At 41.5% G+C, this 21,464-nt stretch overlaps 2 protein-coding genes across 3 annotated transcripts in view; one reads left to right on the top strand and one right to left on the bottom strand.

The window, feature by feature from the left end:
• psmg3 (proteasome (prosome, macropain) assembly chaperone 3) overlaps window positions 1–21,464 on the bottom strand; it is a 159,062-nt gene that overhangs the window by 52,306 nt on the left and 85,292 nt on the right. The gene's annotated exons all lie outside the window — the stretch shown is intronic.
• The window catches only part of elfn1a (extracellular leucine-rich repeat and fibronectin type III domain containing 1a), an 89,421-nt gene continuing 71,198 nt past the window's right edge, over window positions 3,242–21,464 (top strand). For both annotated transcript variants that reach the window (XM_058048349.2, XM_058048348.2), the window contains exon 1: window positions 3,242–3,558. The gene's annotated coding sequence lies outside the window, so the exon portion shown is untranslated. The remainder of the gene's footprint in view (window positions 3,559–21,464) is intronic.

The following is a 21,464-nucleotide window of genomic DNA, read 5'->3' on the forward strand; positions in this document are numbered from 1 at the left end:
GCTGCCTTCCGGCGAGATACCCTGGACTTTATGGACTATCTATGAGTATAGTAAAATATACTCCAATTGAGTATTCTATAGTCACCGGGGTGTGGTATGAAATAACCATAACGGTTGTAGTTAAAAACGCAGCTGTGGCTGTAGGCAACCTCCTGAGTGTTAACGCCACGTGATAAGCAACCGCTTTAAAATGTTACTTCGCTATTCGCTATTGTTGACAATGAACTCATTAGTATTACAACATTGGTTCTGATGCTCCTTCATACTTTCTCATGCACTCCGAATCATTATTGACTCAATTCATTCATTCATTCTCTTTCTACCGCTTATCTTCGTGGGGGTGCTGGAGCCTATCCCATCTGTCTTCAGGCGAGAGGCGGGGTACACCCTGGACTGGTGGCCAGCCAATCACAGGGCACATATAGACAAACAACCATTCACACTCACATTCATACCTAATTCATACCTAATTTGAAGTCGCTAATTAACCTAGCATGTTTTTGGAATGTGGGAGGAAACCGGAATACCCGGAGAAAACCCACGCATGCACGGGGATAACATGCAATCTCCACACAGAGAAGGTGGAAATGAACCCTGGTCTCCTAGCTGCGAGGTCTGCGTGCTAACCACTCGACCGCCGTGCAGCCCTAGCTCGATTCAATGGCAGCCATTTTTGAAAAGTAACAATTCGGAGTTTAAACACAGATTTTTGGTGCACTGCGAAAGTTGTGGAGGAGAACATGTAAGAAGTAAACAAGGAAGAGGCGTTCACATGCTCTTCTGTAGTACATATTGTAAATATAAATATATAAGTACTCTTTTCCAGTACTTTCTGGCAGTGAAATTCAACGATACAAAGCAACCTCCAGATGTTTAAAGAAATATAAACACAGTCTAAATATAATAAAGTTGCTATCGAAGGTGAAATATGGTATTATAATGTAGCATGATCACAATAGAAAAGGCAGGATCCTACATCCCTAAAGTCAATATTTCATCTCCGAGCTGAAGCAGACATATTATTTCCTTGCTTCCCTATTGGAGACCTTTGCCTCTCGCCGTGTCTAAGTTGTGTTTTAATGTGGCGTTCAGTCCTCAGAGACCAACAGCAGACACGGCGAGGATATTAGAATGCGTCTATCTTCCTCAGAGCTGCTGCGGTACGTCCTTGTCCGCATTTCACACATTCCTTCCCTTCACCGCCACTGATGCCGATGCCTTTACAGAACCCCCGTGCCCCCCCTCTTCCCCCGTCCGTCCTCCACCCACACACTGGGGGTAGTCCTCAGACTTCGACATTGAGGAAGACATGAGGCTGTATGGTCTAAAACTTAAAGCAGAGGTGACAAATACTTACTTTTAATGTCTTCAAGTGAATATTTATACTACTGTAGTACTATAGTGCAGTATATTCCTCGTACATTTGGACATATAGTATGACTTAACATTAAATTAGACACATTTTCAGTCTTACATACACTCCTGTACAAACGTCTAAGGTCATGTTTGGATTTGATATGTAAGCAATGCTGTACTAACTGTACATAATTATAATTATTATATTTTATTATTATTATTACTATTATTATTATTATTATTATTTTATTATTATTGTTATTTTATTATAATTATTAATTATTACAATTATAAAATATTTATAATTATTAAATAATTATAATTAATTATCATTGTCTTTGTTACAAAACTATTGTAAAATATTGTATAAAAGTATTCTGAAAATCAGCTTTTTATGTGAGTATTGCATGTTGAATGATGTTTTTATTTCCCCAAATCCCTTTTGTTTGCACTATTACAGCATGCCCATGCAGCATCTTTGTGGTATTCCATCATTTATCATTAAAACGTATTGATTTAGCATCACACGGAACCAGAACTGACCTCTGCGGTGAAGTATGATCTGCTTTAGCGGCTGCCTGCCCCGCCCCGCCCCACCCCGCCCCTTTGCTTTCTAGTTAAGCCCTGAAAATTATGGGCCACCGTCATTGCTACTCTGAGAGTTTATTTCATTATTTGGTCATTTATCTGAGGGGGGGGGGTCGTTTATGATGTATGTTGGCGTGTGTGCGTGTTTGAAGGAAGTACAACCAAACTAGGCAGGCCTGCACATAAATACAGACAGCAGTAGATCACAGTAATCTTCATACAGGAGTAACACAATGTATGCGAAACTACGCCCTCTGGTGGCGGAGTACTGAATGGCATTCAAAACATGATTGGACACCTATTCAGTGAAAAAAGTGGGTGTGGGTGTGGCTCCTCCCCCCCACTGCCCAGGTGAGCACTAAAGGAACTCTGCCTAGCAACAAGGAGAATTAATCTGTAAAATAAAAATAAAAATAAAAATAAAAATAAAAATAAAAATAAAAATAAAATTAAAATTAAAATTAAAATTAAAATTAAAATTAAAATTAAAATTAAAATTAAAATTAAAATTAAAATTAAAATTAAAATTAAATTCCACTCACTTTCCAAATGTTGCTGATTTTCAAATGATGCAGAACACTTTTTTTACAGTTTTACACCGTAAATAAACAACTAACAACAGGAGGTTGCCTACAGCCACAGCTGTGTATGACCCCTGTATACTCCATGAATATTACAGACAAATTGAATTTGAATTTAAAGATGTATCAGGAAATAAAAAGTCAAATCTGAACGAATAAATGCCAAATATTATGAAAACAAATAATCACCAACGGAATTATATTGTGATAATAATCTGAAACCTGCCTGAGAAGGATTATAGTCAGTATAATACATTGAAAAATTAAATTAAAAAAAATAATTAATTACATGAAAAAAGAAGCATACTACAACTTTTCTTTATTCCTTTAAATTTAATTTATAATCTCCAAAATTAATTTAACAAAATGAAATAAAGATATTTTGTAAATAAAAACAATATTCTGGTGAAAATAGGACTATTCTCGTAATTTTCGAATTTTTTTTCCTGGTATAAATGTCATTTTTTTTCTTTTATAAATGCATTTTTTATTAGTATACTCCAGATATATTTTGACTAATCAACTTCACGCCGGGGTGTAGCTATTGCGGGCGTGGTGAGGGGGTGGAGCTACCTACGGTCCCAGGCTCCCGCCTGTTGTTGAGCCCTTTTTTTTTAAAGCTGGTATATCTCATTAGGAGCTTTACAACTTTACCGTGTTGATCCAAAAAAAAAACAAAACAAAAAAAAAAAACCCCACTCGTCTCTCTTGGCAGCGTGTGAGCTGAAGCTGACAGCAGCCCCCACCCACTCACGCTCACACACACTTCCTCCTCCTGCGCGCCTCCCCCTCTCTCCCTCGCTGGTGTCTCGGCAGATAGAAAGAAGAAGCCCGAGCAGGTTCGCTGCTCAGCTGAAGCGATGGAGCCTCAGCAGCACTGTTATTAAACATGGATCTTTCAGCGCCGTCTCCTACCAACGCCTTGACCCAAACGGGAAACACTTGGAAGCTTCTTTCCCGACACAATTCTGCCACCCATTCTTAGAGCGCAAAGACACTGATCTGAGCGAGCCATCCTCTTTTATTGACACAGGTAAGAAAATGTTCTATTTGGACTTTATCATGCAACAAGCGTGGCTCTTGTTAAAAAAAAAATGTTTTTTGCCTTTAAAATTATTGCTTCACCTGTTTGGTTGCTGTTATGCTGCATGTGGTGGACAAATTATGGAAGAAAAAGCAAAAATTTTGAAGTGTTGTTTGTGATGTTTTAGAGTATGCAGTGCACGTATATCTAATATGGGCGACAGAGCATTCAGCACCATGGACAGCTCCACCTCTATAAGGGAACATTTTCATTAAAAATGCTTGTTTTTTGAAAAAAAAGTTGTTTTATTAAGAAAAAAAAATTCTAAATAATATAAAATAAAAAAAGCTTAATTAAACAAATAAATAATTAAGCATTTTAGTCATAAAAGTTGGAATCAAGCCATTGTAATAGTCTGTACAGAAGAAGTAGAAAATGATTAGCCATTGCTTGGCCTTAATCTATTCTATTAGACTGTGCGGTCATTACAGTTGGTTGTGCAGGCTCACTAAGATAAGCTGAGGATTTTGCAGCCTCTGTGCCATCTGTCTTGGAAATGCACACTCGGCCGGCACGCTACAGCTGATTTATGAGACGCAAAAACCTTGAGATGGATTGATTTTCATTTTTTTTTTTTATTATGTATTTTTTGTGCCAAAGCACATCCTGCTCATCTCTGAGGTTAAATCTCCTTCAATGTGCCAGTCTGGAGGAGAGGAAAAAAGCTGACAGGATGCCAAGTTAAATACACGCCGCACCTGCTGGTGGCCCATAAGAGCCAAAAAAGTGACAAGTTGGGTGTTTTTTTTTTTTTTTGCATCGGACGCATGTTCAACTTTTGATTTATTAACAACTGGAAGCCAAGGAAGCGTTTAGAGTCCACCGAGTGTTTAGAACTTTGCTTCCATCTCATAGTCAATGTTGCCAAAGCCGTCTCTCCACACTTCCTGTCACCGTCTCCCTTATCTTGATTATGCAGCTGGATGATTGAGTCAGCTATTTTGTATGCAACTTGCCCGAGCCCGCTCCTTTGTGGAGGAGAGAGAGGGAGGAGAGATCGTGCCGAGGATACCGAGAGAGAATTACAGCTTCTCGTGATGGTTAAAAAAAAGAAAAAAAAAAAAAAAAAAAAAAAAAAAAAGAAAGACGAGGCTGCCCGGCTCGATAAATTGCTGTTTGAGGGAGACGGATATCCCCAGGGGACAGCGGTTTGGAGAACATGGCCGACCTTATTAAGTGGGAATGGTATGACACATTTTCATAGACGACCTGGATGGAAGTGTCTAAAAATCTTTGTTTCCCACGTTCCTCCTTTTAGGTTTCACTCTAAGGCTGCACTCACTTGTGTAACGTGATAAAGAGCTTAAAGCAACAGTAAGGAATAATAGTGTTGTGCTGTAGGGCTCCCCCTGCAGGAGTAAAGTGGCATTTACCTTCAAAAGCACTGTGTGAAATGCAAACTCCTTTCTAAAAAGCTAAAAAAAAATGTATCAATTTTCTGACATGACATTGCCCACAGAGATTATTTTGACAATTTTGACTGATCTTTCAAGGCACACACATCATTATGTTCTCCGGCTATATAAACATGGAAACCACCAAAAGAAAGATTAGACTCCTGTCTTTCATCTGAAAAAAAGTGCTTGTTTCTACATTTTTTTGTTCTTTAGGAATCAGCAGTAAAACATGGAGAAGTTTCAGGAAAATATCAGCTCCCAACTAAAAAAAAAGAATAAAAACAGCATTTTTTTGAAGATACCTTGTGGCCGTTTTTATGGCTTAAAATGCACAAAAAATACATTGTTGTGATGGAGCACGTATAACTACGTCTGCCTTAAAAAATGCGTTAACAGCTGTGGCTGTAGACACCCTCCTATTGTAGTTTTTAAGACCTCCACAAGATGGCATACATCAGCATCCAGTCTTTCATCTGAAAAATGTTTTTTGTTCTTTAGGAAACAGCAGTAGAACATGGAGAAGTTTCAGGAAAATATCAGTTCCCAACTAAAAAAAAATAAAATAAAACACAGCATTTTGTGAAGATACTTTATGGCTGTTTTTATGGCTTAAAATTACTGTGAAATAAAATCCATAAGTGCAATTTTTTTTGCCTCTTGTGCACAAAAAATACTTTGTTGTGACAGAGCATGTATAACTACGTCTGCTAAGAAATGAGTTAACAGCTGTGGCTGTAGACACCCTCCTATTGTAGTTTTTAAGAACTCCACAAGATGGCATACATCAGCATCCAGTCTTTCATCTGAAAAAAAATGCTTGTTTCAACATTTTTTCGTTCTTTAGGAATTAGAACGTGGAGATGTTTCAGGAAAATATCAGCTCCCAACTAAAAAAAAATTTTTTTTTTGCCTCTTTTGCACAAAAAATACATTGTTGTGATAGAGCATTGGGGATTATAAAAAACATCTAAGGAATGATTTAACAACTGTGGCTGTAGACACCCTCCTATTGTAGTTTTATGGAGTTTTATCTACCTCTGCATGCACTTCTTCATACATGTCAACTTCAGATCATTATTAAAAGTTTCCTCTGTGCAGTGTAGGTACATTTTTAGTACCATACCAATAAACAGTATGCTAGTAGCAGACCTGGCTGGTCCATCAACATGAAAGACCGAGTGTATATAAAGAAATGATTACATAGTGTTGCTTTAAATCACACTGGCAGTTTAATGATAAGGTAACACATTGTCCTGTCAGACTTAATCACTTGCTGTCCAATGTTTATTGATGATTTTCATTACAGAAGAAAGTATTGATGCAAAAGTATTGGGACGTGACATACAGGAAGTGACTTTCTTGACTTGAGATTTGACTTGTGGGAATTTTTTTTCATTTATATTTTAATACGGTGACAGTTTAGAGCCTGGATTAAATGACTTGTTTAAAATCGATCGACTGGCCATGTTTTATTTATTGTTATTGTATTACTATTATTAATAAAAGAGCTGCTATTGCTTTCACTATCAATAGTCTGCTGAGTAAACGCCACACGTTTCCAGCCAGGCAGCCAAACGGAGGCTTTATAAGCAAGATGTTGCTGCTGATTCATACTGAAGTCTGATGATTTTTTTTTTTTGTGTCAGGGCTGAAGGAAAAGTGTGTCGGTTTTGTTGAGGGGGGGGGGGGGGGACCATATCCTCTGTCTTAGTCTTGTGTTAGAATTTGAGCTTTTATCTCCTGGTTGCAGCCTTTATTAGATATGGCAAAGTCTGGGGTTTCTTTGTGAATGGCAAGTTGCAGTCAATAAAGCGTGGCGTCTTCAGGCAGGGCTGTGGGCAGTTATTGACAGGGCTGCCCTTCAACATGAAGATGTGAGGATAAAAAAAAAGATGCTTTTCTGGTCGTTTACGTCTGCATATAAGCTTATACAATGGACACAGCATTTGAAGTGGCCGCAGTTTCTCCTTTATTGCTATTTATATTTCAAGGTAAAGCGACTTATTATGCTTTTTTTTTCATTTTTCTGACCTATAAATGTTGTTAGAATGTTCTATTCTCATGTTAAATGATGCCAAAGGTTCTGATAATGAGGTTTGGAAGTTAGGGATGGCTCTGAATGCTCGGTTTCAGAGGTTTTTTTTCTAACACTTATATGGGCATGCCTAGGTACAAGCTGAGTGGGCACAATGATAGCGGATCGGCGGGCCATGGGTGGAATAAATAAAAAAATAGACCATTTTTGGAAATGCAATGAAATACAGGTGGAATAGGTGCAGAATATGGAAGATCTAGAAAGCTCTATGAGTCCACAATTCAATACAAAAGGCCGAAAATGAGCCTAATAGGTGCCCTTTAGTACAGACAATGGCCTTTTTCACAGCCAATGTATTAAAAGTATAAATAGTAGTACCTTAGCGGCATTGAACCCATTACAAGTGGTACTCGGTCGGAGAATACTCATGCTGGTTGAATGAATGCTGTGTTTGTATGTACAGCTGCATCAAAGCATTAGGGCTGACAAATGATACATTTTTAATCTGATTAATCATGTTTAAAAAAAATAATCACGATTAATCATCATTAACAACTAATTTATTAATTTATTTTCTTCCGCTTATCCTCACGAGGGTTGTGTGGGGGGGTGCTGGAGCCTATCCCAGCTGTCTTGGGGCGAGAGGGCTGGGTACACCCTGGACTGGTGGCCAGCCAATCACAGGGCACATATAGACAAACAACCATTCACACTCACATTCATACCTATGGACAATTTGGAGTCGCTAATTAACCTAGCATGTTTTTGGAATGTGGGAGGAAACCGGAGTGAACTGAATTGAACTCGGGTCTCCTAGCTGTGAGGCCCGCGCGCTAAACACTCAACCACCGCGCAGCCACCTTGAATACAGATTGAGTGAAATGCAAAAACTAATGTATCGAGAAATCCTGTTTTTATTACGATTAATAAAAATGTAAAGTAAGAATCCTTATTTGTAAATTGAATATTTTTGCAATTAATTAATAGAAAGCAGCAACAACAGAACCAATGTTGTAATATTAATAATTAATAAATAATAATAAGTTATTAATAAAAAAGGGGTAAACTTACATGATGGGAGTAGCTGAGTAGCATGTGACAGTGCATGGATGCGCAACACTCACTTCAAAATTAATTAGGAGGTTGCCTACAGCCACAGATGTTAATGCAAATGTGTTTAGATTCGGTAGTAATTCCAGACAGATGGGGTTATTATTAGCTTTAGTGCGAAGTTGTACAAATCCCGAACCATGATCAACATTTTAACTCCTCCCCTCTTTTGTTCTCCCTCTGTGGCTCATTTCCCGACTTTTACTGCCATCCTCGGCCGAGTGAGGCTTTAAAAAAAAAAAAAAAAACAAGCTAGAGCGCTTGATCAAGCACACCAATGTCCCCGCATGGGACGCCCGGAGGTGATGCAACAACAGCTTTGGCTTTGTCAAACGGCGGCAAAGAAGAGAAGAAGTTGTACGCTTTGAATCCCGTGCCGTGCTGTCGTATAGCATATGTCTCCCAGCACGAGTCCCTTTACACATTGTTAGTCGGGAGGACAACAACAACGTCCACGCTCCGACACGCACGCTCTGCACGGGAATCATTAGTCAACAAATACAGTCTGCACAAGAACCGGGACACACCTTGTTAACCACGTTATTAATTAGACCTCGAACATTTTTAGTCATGTTTAGTTCGCTTAAAAAGGGTAATATGATTGGATTATATTCCGAATGATGCCTTCAAGTGTACAGGACGTTTATGTACCGGTTGGCAGCTTGTGGGAGATCAAGAGGTTCAAAACCGTGACTTTGTTGGCTAATTATCACCAGTATAGAACACACACGCGCGTTGAATCCGGCAGAGTGCCGCCACTCCAGCCACCTGCCGGCCCACTCAGCACGGCCTCGCTAAACAAACATGACACGGTGGAGAGGTGGGCCATATTGAACCTCCTCGCTCCGTCATTACCTGCAAAGGCTGTGATGAATATCCAGCGCATGAGAGCCCATTAACGCTCGCCGTGACGGAACAGCAAACTCTCGCCACTCAGAATCCGATTCTTTGAGTGTGGATGTACTGGTATTAATCAATAAAGTTTTTTTATATGACTTTGTATGAAAATAATTGTACTGAATTTAGTAGGAAACCTGACACTTTACATTACATTACATTAATATCTGATAACTTTGAAACAGGCTGCACGGTGTGCAAGTGGTTTGCACTAAGGCCTCGCAGCTAGGAGACCCAAGTTCAATTCCGTGCATTCTCCCGGTGCATGCATGGGTTTTCTCCCGGTACTCCGGTTTCCTCCCACATTCTAAAAACATGCTAGGTTAATTAGCGACTCCAAATTGTCCATAGGTATGAATGTGAGTGTGAATGGTTGTTTGTCTATATGTGCCCTGTGATTGGCTGGCCACCAGTCCAGGGTGTAGAAGACAGCTGGGATAGGCTCCAGCATGCCCATGAACCTCATGAGGATAAGCGGAATAGAAAATGGATGGATAGATTATGATGTATTGATGCTCTAGTGTAGGGGTGGGCAAACTACGGCCCAGGGGCCACATCCGGCCCGCCAAGTATTTGAATATGGCCGGTCCGTTTTTTCCAAAGTTTTTTTATTTAAACTGGCTCCAGCACCCCCGCGACCCTCGTGAGGATAAGCGGTAAAAAATGAATGAATGTAAAGGTAACTATAGGGGTGTTATTTCATGTCTACAGCTTTCTAATAATGCATAGAATGTCATAAAACAGGTTTGCTTGCTTGAATTATGAAAATATTCCACTTCCTAAGAAGGAACCCTGCTTATACCGGGTCTGGAACCGGTTAGCCGAGATAAATGAGGAATTACTGATACTGTTAGTGATAAATAAAAGCGAGAGGGAACATGTGATGATAACCATAGAAATGTTTGTGTTTGCTTGCTACGGTTGTTCAGTACTTGGGCATCAGTCCATACTGCCTTCTCATTTGTTTGTGTATATGTGCCCTGTGATTGGTTGGCGACCAGTCCAGCGTGTACAACCGCCTGTCACCCGAAGACAGCTGGGATAGGCTCCAGCACTCTCCTTGTGATGTATGTATAACATCATACCCAATGCTTCCACATACAGCAAATAGATGCACACTATTTACATGCTAGTCAATTGCTATGCCACTTCTGTTCCACTTACACCAAGTAGTATCAGTATGGCTCAAACATTAGCATTGTATAAATAATCTACAAGGCACCTAGATTGGAATAATAACAAAGAGGTTCAGGTGTCCTCCTTTTTGCAGCTTGAATGGCATCACTTTCTTATCGGGTGCCATCAATAATTCATGAATGTAACACAGAGGGTGTGAATGAATTAACGGGCAGACGTGTGAACATTAAAATGTGCGGTGATGCCATTATTTTGCAGTCAGCGAATGCATCCGATTATCTCCTGAGCTAATGTTGTGTAATTTAGAGCATTGGATTGTTGAGGATGATCGACATGAAATGTAAGCGGTGGGTGGATAAGGTGGGGGGGGGGGGGGGCACGAACAAAGTGACAACACATGAGGACACGCAGGAGATTACCGCCAACTGGAAGCTCTCCAAAGCATTTTTGATACTTTTCCTTGTTTTGTTTTTTTTTTTGTACGGCGTAACTGAGTCCATTTGACAGGAGAGGCAACACAAAGGAACAGGAATACGGTTTTCTATTTGAAGAATAAGAGCTTTTAGAGTTGACAGCTGGGAATATTAACAGCTCTCAAGGGGTCAATAGGTGACATGATGGAAATCAATAGAGCCTCCATTGCCATGAATGTAGAGTCGCTTGTATGAACGCAGCTGCACAAAACATGCGCCACACATACGCGACAAGATGAAGAAATAGTGGAAGGACCGTCTTGGACAATACTACAGTATATATAAAGTACTGTAATATAGTTTCGGCCATCGGTGTCCAAAATACGGCACTGTGGCCATTTTATGAACACTTAGTACTATCATGGTGTTAGCATGCTAACAATAGCGTAGTACAATTTCTACAATTTTGTGTTAACGTTATGCTAACATGTTGGCATGCTAACATTATGGTCACATGTTGGCATGCTAACATTATGTTGACATGTTAACATTATTGTCAAATGTTGGCATGCTAACAATATTGCCACATGTTGGCATGCTAACATTATTGTCACACGTTGGCATGCTAACATGATGGTCACACGTTGGCATGCTAACATGATGGTCACACGTTGGCATGCTAACATGATGGTCACACATTGGCATGCTAACATGATGGTCACACGTTGGCATGCTAACATTATGTTAACACGTTGGCATGCTAACATTATGTTAACACGTTGGCATGCTAACATTATGTTAACACGTTGGCATGCTAACATTATTGTCACACGTTGCCATGCTGACATTATGCTAACACGTTGGAATATTGACATTATGCTAACACGTTGCCATGCTAACATTATGGTCACACGTTGGCATGCTAACATTATGGTCACACGTTGGCATGCTAACATTATGGTCACACGTTGGCATGCTAACATTATGTTCACACGTTGGCATGCTAACATTATGTTCACACGTTGGCATGCTAACATTATGGTCACACGTTGGCATGCTAACATTATGGTCACACGTTGGCATGCTGACATTATGGTCACACGTTGGCATGCTAACATTATGGTCACACGTTGGCATGCTAACATTATGGTCACACGTTGGTATGCTGACATTATGGTCACACGTTGGCATGCTGACATTATGTTAACACGTTGACATGCTAACATTATGTTAACACGTTGGCATGCTAACATTATGGTCACACGTTGGTATGCTGACATTATGGTCACACGTTGGCATGCTGACATTATGTTAACACATTGACATGCTAACATTATGTTAACACGTTGGCATGCTAACATTATGTTAACACGTTGGCATGCTAACACGTTGGCATGCTAACATTATGGTAACATGTTGGCATGCTAACATTATGTTAACATGCTAACACACTAGCATTTTTACATGTTTTATGAATACAAACATAATTATATTAACATTCTTAGCATTTTCAAAGGGTAGGCACACGTATTGCTATTACGTAAGGTGTTACCATGCTAAAGTTAGCATTTTTTAAGTCATTCAAACCCTTCCATGGTATGTTTTTATGGTTAAGGAATATGTGGGGGGCTATGGCGCTTGGCAAAAGTCTACTTTTCATGTAAAATTTTGTGAACCCATACTTATTTTATTATTTACAAAATTCCAAAGATTAAAGATGTCAACTTGACCGTAAATGTTGACACATTCTATTATTATTATTAACAGGTTACATGATGCATTTTTGTTGGGTTTTTAAGTTCTCATTTAATTGCACTTTTGTATTGTGCGAGATAAAAATGGCCCCGGGTTGCCTGCGTAGCATAGCAGTAGAGATTTTATTGATTTTAATAGATCCACTGAAGACAGCCATTACTGTCTAAACATCTGCCAACATATGTGAGGCGGCAGATAATAGTGTCATGCCTTCAAGCAAACATGGCACTGGGTGAGCTGCGGTTAATTGAGGAGAAACGCTAATTCCAACATGTACTGTGTGACATGGAGAAGCAGAAGCTGTGCTAGATGGACGTTTTCCAACATTATAAAAGGAGCCCAAGCACACTCAATTGTAAATCTACACTCCCATACAAGCTGCACACTGACTTCTCTAAAAGTTGAATTTCTATATTATTGTCCCTTGAGAGGCTGCCAGCACTTTACGAGTCAAGGAGATGATTGTGATGCAGCTTTAGCTCCCATGCACTCTCCCTGCCTCGACCGAGCCTCGGAGCGAGCGTCTCCATGCGTACAGTCGTCTGAAGTAAAAGTCAAGAGTACAAGGAGCAATCACAGGAGCAGACAGCAGTACTTCGCTGGCGCTGTTGTGTGAAGGTCATCCTGCAATCGACGTCAAGCTTGACGGACAGACGCCACCCAGGCTTCCTTCTGAACTGATGTCCACCAACAAGAAGAAAAATCAGGTGTATTATGATGTGAAAGTGGCCTGTCACCTTTGAACCCCCCTACCAATTCAAAAAAAAAAAAAAAAAGGTCACTTGCTGAAAATGAGAAGGGCGAAAAAAATTGGAAAATTTATTTTCCAACTTTAGACCTAAGCTTGCCCCCGCCACGTGGGTTGGATACCACAAAACCTGAAACAAAGCCAGGTTTCCATGACTGACAAGATAAAGCGGGTGGTCTAATGTGACCTTTGACCTGTACCTAGCTTAGGATGGGGGTTCAGATGAGAATTTATTAGGACATTGTCCAAAACATTAATTATAAAAGCCAAAGTAATGCCCCAGTAGGAAATAATGGGAAAAATAGGAATAATAGGATAAGAATATGGGAATATGGGAAATCGGAATAATCATCTCCAGGGTCAAACCTTCACTAACTATAGAGGTAATGTTTAACAACAACACAAGCGTAAAAATAAGCATTTTGTTATTCATTCATTCATCATACAACATTCTATGCATTATTAGAGACCTGTAGACATGAAATAACACCCCTATAGTCACCTTTATACTCTTATTACCGAGTATTAATTCATTTATTTTGTACCGCTTATCCTCATGAGGGTCGCAGGGGGTGCTGGAGCCTATCCCAGCTGTCTTAGGGCGAAAGGCGGGGTACAGCCAATCACACTCACATTCATACCTATGGACAATTTGGAGTCGCCAATTAACCTAGCATGTTTTTGGAATGTGGGAGGAAACCGGAGTACCAGGAGAAAACCCACACATGCACGGGGAGATCATGCAAACTACACACAGAGATGGCCCAAGTTGGAATCGAACTGGGGTCCTGCATGCTAACCACTCGAGGACCATGCAGCCCTCCAGGCTTTATTCATTCATTCATTCACGAGGTTCGCGGGCGTGCTGGAGCCTATCCCAGCTGTCTTTGGGTGAGAGGCGGGGTGGGGTACACCCTGGACTGGTGCCCCAGCCAATCACAGGGCACATATAGACAAACAACCATTCACACTCACATTCATACCAATGGACAATTAGCCTAGCATGTTTTTGGAATGTGGGAGGAAAACGGAGTACCCGGGGAAAAACCCATGTATCGTGCAGAACAGAGATGGCCGAGTGTGGAATTGGACTGTGGTCCTGTGTGCTAACCACTCATCCACCATGCAGCCCTCCAGGTTTTATATTGTAAATAAATTACTTTGATGGAAAACAACCCATTGTTTATGTTGGTTAGCTTAGTCGCAAAAAGCAAAAAAAATAATACTTTAAATGAAAGAAGCTGGTTTTCTAACTGGAAGGGAACTGATATTTTCCTGAAACATGAATAGGAATCAGCGGCACGGTGGACTAGTGGTTAGCGCGCAGACCTCACAGCTAGGAGACCAGGGTTCAATTCCAATTCCTCAGCCATCTCTGTGTGGAGTTTGCATGTTCTCCCCGTGCATGCGTGGGTTTTCTCCGGGTACTCCGGTTTCCTCCCACATTCCAAAAACATGCTAGGTTAATTAGCGACTCCAAATTGTCCATAGGTATGAATGTGGGTGTGATTGGCTGTACCCCGCCTCTTGCCCTAATAAGACAGCTGGGATAGGCTCCAGCACCCCCTGTGACTCTCATGAGGATAAGCGGTCCAAAATAAATGAATTAATACTCGATAATAAGAGTGTAAAGGTGACTATAGGGGTGTTATTTCATGTCTACAGGTCTCTAATAATGCCTAGAATGTCATATGATTAATGAAGGAATAACAATATGTCTATATGTGCCCTGTGATTGGCTGGCCACCAGTCCAGGGTGTACCCCGCCTCTCGCCCTAATAAGACAGCTGGGATAGGCTCCAGCACCCCCTGCGACCCTCATGAGGATAAGCGGTCCAAAATAAATGAATTAATTCTCAGTAATAAGAGTGTAAAGGTGACTATAGGGGTGTTATTTCATGTCTACAGGTCTCTAATAATGCCTAGAATGTCATATGATTAATGAAGGAATAACAATATGTCTATATGTGCCCTGTGATTGGCTGGCCACCAGTCCAGGGTGTACCCCGCCTCTCGCCCTAATAAGACAGCTGGGATAGGCTCCAGCACCCCCTGCGACCCTCATGAGGATAAGCGGTCCAAAATAAATGAATTAATTCTCGGTAATAAGAGTGTAAAGGTGACTATAGGGGTGTTATTTCATGTCTACAGGTCTCTAATAATGCATAGAATGTCATATGATTAATGAATGAATAACAATATGTCTATATGTGCCGTGTGATTGGCTGGCCACCAGTCCAGGGTGTACCCCGCCTCTCGCCCGAAGACAGCTGGGATAGGCTCCAGCACCCCCTGCGACCCTCATGAGGATAAGCGGTCCAAAATAAATGAATTAATACTCGGGAATAAGAGTGTAAAGGTGACTATAGGGGTGTTATTTCATATCTACAGGTCTCTAATAATGCCTAGAATGTCATATGATTAATGAAGGAATAACAATATGTCTATATGTGCCCTGTGATTGGCTGGCCACCAGTCCAGGGTGTACCCCGCCTCTTGCCCGAAGACAGCTGGGATAGGCTCCAGCACCCCCTGCGACCCACATGAGGATAAGCGGTCCAAAATATATGAATTAATTCTCGGTAATAAGAGTGTAAAGGTGACTATAGGGGTGTTATTTCATGTCTACAGGTCTCTAATAATGCATAGAATGTCATATGATTAATGAATGAAAAACAATATGTCTATATGTGCCCTGTGATTGGCTGGCGACCAGTCCAGGGTGTACCCCGCCTCTCGCCCTAAGACAGCTGGGATAGGCTCCAGCACCCCCTGCGACCCTCATGAGGATAAGCGGTCCAAAATAAATGAATTAATACTCGGGAATAAGAGTGTAAAGGTGACTATAGGGGTGTTATTTCATATCTACAGGTCTCTAATAATGCCTAGAATGTCATATGATTAATGAAGGAATAACAATATGTCTATATGTGCCGTGTGATTGGCTGGCCACCAGTCCAGGGTGTACCCCGCCTCTTGCCCGAAGACAGCTGGGATAGGCTCCAGCACCCCCTGCGACCCTCATGAGGATAAGCGGTCCAAAATAAATGAAATAATTCTCGGTAATACGAGTGTAAAGGTGACTATAGGGGTGTTATTTCATGTCTACAGGTCTCTAATAATGCATAGAATGTCATATGATTAATGAATGAATAACAATATGTCTATATGTGCCGTGTGATTGGCTGGCGACCAGTCCAGGGTGTACCCCGCCTCTCGCCCGAAGACAGCTGGGATAGGCTCCAGCACCCCCTGCGACCCTCATGAGGATAAGTGGTAGAAAATGAATGAATGAACAGGAATCAACCATTTTCCAACAGGGGAGGGGCTAAAATGAAGTTCTGTATTGGTGTTATTGTACCAAAAGTAATAGTTTATATGATATTGAATGAAAATACAGAAAGTTGAGTAACTTTTTCATAATCCAGCAAATGAAAATGTTGATTGTTGGAGGTGAAAACTTTTCCTGGTCAGTTTTGCGGAAGCGTCAAACAGTAGCGAGCAGACAGCCTGCATTAATGAAGCACCTCTCTCCGCTCCGATCAGCCGAGCTGGCAGCATTACAGAGGACAGAGGATTCAAGCCGAGGCGCATTTAATGAGACGACGGCCCGCTATAAAAGGCGGGGCGGGATGCGACTGGCTGAGTCATCAATAATTTGCCCGGCCATATGTCCGGCCTTTGCAACCTGCTGACGACCTGCTTTTGTGGCCCATCAAAGATAACTTTTTTTTTTTTTTTTTTTTTTTAGGGGGGGGGGTTGGATGAATGAAACATGGCCTTTTCAGATGTGAGGCCGCAAGTGACAGCATGACATCAACGGCAAAAAATGTCACCCCGGCTTTTTTCCGTCGCAGGTCTTCATCAGGCGTGCTTTACCTGAGAACATATACGAGTTTTCCTCAAGCTCCACCGCTACGGCTTCATTTCCCACCACCGGCGACGGAGTGTCGACTGTCGAGTGAGGCCGAGTGTGTCGATAGGACACCGTCGCCATGGAAACTGTCTCCAAACTTGGAGCCAAGCTGGCGGCGACGGCGTCTTATAAATGAAAAAAAAGTGGCAGCGTTCACAGCATTAGCAGACCACAATGTACCACGACGGGGTTTTTTTGGGGGGGGGGGCGGGGGGGGGGGGGGGGGGGTTACCGAATACTTGACACTGTTACGATGCTTCAATGGGATGCAAGACAGAATTGGCAGGCTTACATTTGGTTCCCCAAACTCCGAATACAGTGGAACCTTGGTTAACATTCGCCCAAGTCAGCAGCTTGTTCAGTTAACAACAAAAAAAATGTAAATTTTGCCTCGGTTTGTGTACATTCCCTGGTACGGCGAGATCAACACATGCGTGTTTTGGCATGTGTCACGTCTTGAATTCAAGAGTTTCACACCTCCATTAAATTGCTATCACAGAAACACTAATCAATTTTTAAAAAATCAACAAAACAGGAAGTTGGTGTCCGTGTTTTGGGAATAGTCGCATCAAGAATCATGAATCAATGAAGGTTAAATCTTCATTTATCCCTTTCATTCATCATAGAATTATACAAAAGCATTTTTTAACTTACAATACTTCTAATAGGAAAATTTTATTTGGTTAGAGTCCGTCTCAGTTAGAGTCAAACAAATTAATGACACTAACCAAGGTAATTTATGATTATGTGCTGTTTGAATGAACGGTAAGAGCCAATTGAGAACGGCTAAGATTTTTCCTTGACTTTTTTCCTGTGTGACCCCATAGGGGGCGGAGTTAAACACACGCAGCACTTTGAATGCCAATCTTCAGTAAATACACAACTGTTACCTTGATACTGCTTTTACGTTTTGTCATAGCGGCTAATGCAGTGCTAATGTCGTCCTTGATTGCAGCGTCATTATAAATCTTAAAATACTAATATGGATTTTGATGCCAAACAGCATTTTTTTATCGTCTTTACCGCTGTGCTGTGTGCAAAGAGCAAGCTGATAGCTGTCACAGTCAATGTTATTGTTGTGAATATGTCACTTTCTTTGTGTGTGTGTGTGTGTGTGTGTGGACATGGCTGTGCTTGTTTGCACCGAGTTGTCGGTGTCACCCGTAAGTGTACTAGACCCGAATTGCTCACAAAACACGGCTTGCTGTCACTTGTCTTGCAGCTGATCTGTCGGTGTCAGATTTTTGGACTAGATCTATTCTCGGAATGCTGGAATAATAGTATGGGGGCTCATTCCAGTATAGAAATATTGCAGTGTTTTTTTGGTGTGTGTTACATCATATTATAGGTAATATATCATGTTATTATTGTGTTATTGTTGTGAATATGCCACTTTCCTGGATTTGCTGTGAGTTCCCAGTTGCACGTGTTTGAATACGGTTCCTTGAACGTGTTCTGGTCATGACATCACAGATAAAAATCAAAAGAGGCATGTCAAAATCACCACCTCATTTCATCGTTGTTTATCTATGGCAGCAGGATGACAAAAATGTTTTATTCATTTTATTTATTTTTTTTTTGGTGTCATGAGCCCTTTAATGTAAATAATTTTAGAACAATTTGGTTGAGAAAGTTATAATATTATGGGAATAAAGTCAAATTACTATCGTAAAAGAAAAAAGTTGTAATGTGAAGAAAAGTCATAAATTTATGAGAATAATGTCAGAATACTGTGAGGAAAAATAATGTATTATTAGTGTCGGAAATATTAAAATATTGTAAAAAATATATAAAATAAAATATAATATAAAATATATTGAAATGTTAAAAATACGATTAAATAAATTACTTTTTAGAAATGTAATTTGAAATTAAAACAAAACAAAACAAAACAAAGCCTGAATTTTTGGACTATTATATTGGGGAAAAAATAATAATATTATGGACTAGTCAAATTATAAAGACAAAAAAGGTGTAATATAATGAGGAAAATATCATAAATTTATAAGAATAATTTTGTAATATTAGGAAGTAACATTTTAGTCGCTTAAAGTTTAAAGACTGAAAAAACAAAAGATTTTAAATATTTTTAAGTCCATTTCAAGTCAAAATATTTTGAGAAACAAAAGAAAATAAAGTTAAAAGTAGGTCGGGGAAAAAGTTATAGTATTATGGGAGTAAAGTTGAAAAAGCAGACTAAAGTTGATACTAAACACACCATTTTTCACCTACAAAAATGAGAGAATTGGTGATTAATTGGGTGCAATATTTGCTACATCCAGCAGAGGCGCTGTTGAGTCAGTCTCCTTCTCTGTCTAAAAAACAACATCCCGACAACCATGTCCTTCTACACAGCCCAACTTCTTCTCAACACAACCCAGCCATAGAAACAGGAGTTCAGAATCCTCCCTAGCGTTGACGTCTCCAAATCCCAAGGATTTCTCCAGGAACCGTCTTGGACAAACACAACATAATTCCTCTAATGATGATCATCGGAGCTGACAGCTGGCGAGAGAGGCTCGCTTCCATCCCCAGCTGGCCCGCTCCAATCTGAAGCTCCACCTGTTGTCTCCTCGCTAGCGTTCACCGCCGCTGCTCATTAGACGGCGCCGCCTTTCAGGGCGAATCATTTCAGCCCGCTGATCACCCGCTGGGAGAGCGTGAGGAAGGGAAGGTGGTTCCGCGGGACCAGATTGTCAGGCCCGTGAGGTGTTATTCCTCAAATAAATATGTGTAAAAAGCCTGCATGCCAATTACTGGACGCCGTTTTCCCGCTTTGGAATTCTATTGTAAGTGAAGGAAGGCACACAGTGTCTTCATCTGTGGAGCTAAATTATATAATCCTGGCTTTTGAGTCAAAAGCTGCGACCATTTATCATCTGGCACGAGTCCTTATGAGCTCATAAAACATTTTTTTTACGCTCCCAGAGTCACGCTTTGGATTAAAGGAATGTCTGCCTTGCTGAGTCCTGTCTCGGGAATGACACTGGGAAAGAACTGGCATGGAAACAGGAGTTCAGAACATTCAGAGAGCGATTCGAGACAATTTTTAGACACTAGTGAGTACACCCCTTGTATTCTTCTCAAGGTAAACATGCAATAATATAGAAATGTAACTACTGGGTAGCGTCCTGGGCTGCACGAGTGCTGCCGCCAGTGGGTGAGCGGCGGTTCACTGAAGGGGAAAACATGTCATGTGGCCAGAAACTTGGCCACATGACCTCCAAGATGATCAAGCACCTTGTTGAGAAGTCAAACACGGTGTAGGTAGCGTCATGGACTGCACGAGTGCTCCCGCCAGTGGGTGACCGGCGGTTCACTGAAGGGGAAAACATGTCATCCAAGAAGATCAAGCGCCTTGCTGAGAAGTCAAGCACAGTGTGGGTAATGTCATGGGCTGCACGAGTGCTCCCGCCAGTGGGTGAGCGGCGGTTCACTGAAAGGGAAAACATGTCATGTGGCCAAATTTCTGGCCACATGACCTCCAAGATGCTCAAACGCCTTGCTGAGAAGTCAAACACGGTGTAGGTAGTGTCATGGGCTGCACGAGTGCTCTCGCCAGTGGGTGAGCGGTGGTTCACTGAAGGGGAAAACATGCCATGTGGCCAAATTTCTGGCCACATGACCTCCAAGATGATCAAGCGTCATGGGCTGCACGAGTGCTCCCACCAGTGGGTGAGCGGCGGTTCACTGAGGAAAGGAAGAGGAAGAGGAAGAGGAAAACATGTCATGTGGCCAGAAATGTGGCCACATGACCTCCAAGATGATCAAGCGCCTTGCTGAGAAGTCAAGCACAGTGTGGGTAGCGCCATGGGCTGCACGAGTGCTCCCGCCAATGGGTGAGCTGCGGTTCACTGAAGAGGAAAACATGTCATGTGGCCAAATTTCTGGCCACTTGACCTCCAAGATGATCAAGCGTCATGGGCTGCACGAGTGCTCCCACCAGTGGGTGAGCGGCGGTTCACTGAAGAGGAAAACATGTCATGTGGCCAGAAACTTGGCCACATGACCTCCAAGATGATCAAACGCCTTGCTGAGAAGTCAAACACGGTGTAGGTAGCGTCATGGGCTGCACGAGTGCTCTCACCAGTGGGTGAGCGGTGGTTCACTGAAAAGGAAAACATGCCATGTGGCCAAATTTCTGGCCACATGACATCCAAGATGATCAAGCGTCATGGGCTGCACGAGTGCTCCCACCAGTGGGTGAGCGGCGGTTCACTGAAGAGGAAAACATGTCATGTGGCCAGAAACTTGGCCACATGACCTCCAAGATGATCAAACGCCTTGCTGAGAAGTCAAACACGGTGTAGGTAGCGTCATGGGCTGCACGAGTGCTCTCACCAGTGGGTGAGCGGTGGTTCACTGAAAGGGAAAACATGCCATGTGGCCAAATTTCTGGCCACATGACCTCCAAGATGATCAAGCACCATGGGCTGCACGAGTGCTC

Source organism: Doryrhamphus excisus, linkage group LG16, assembly GCF_037039965.1.
Source record: "Doryrhamphus excisus strain RoL-2023G ecotype Guam linkage group LG16, RoL_Dexc_Guam_v1.1, whole genome shotgun sequence".
NCBI lineage: Eukaryota > Metazoa > Chordata > Actinopteri > Syngnathiformes > Syngnathidae > Doryrhamphus > Doryrhamphus excisus.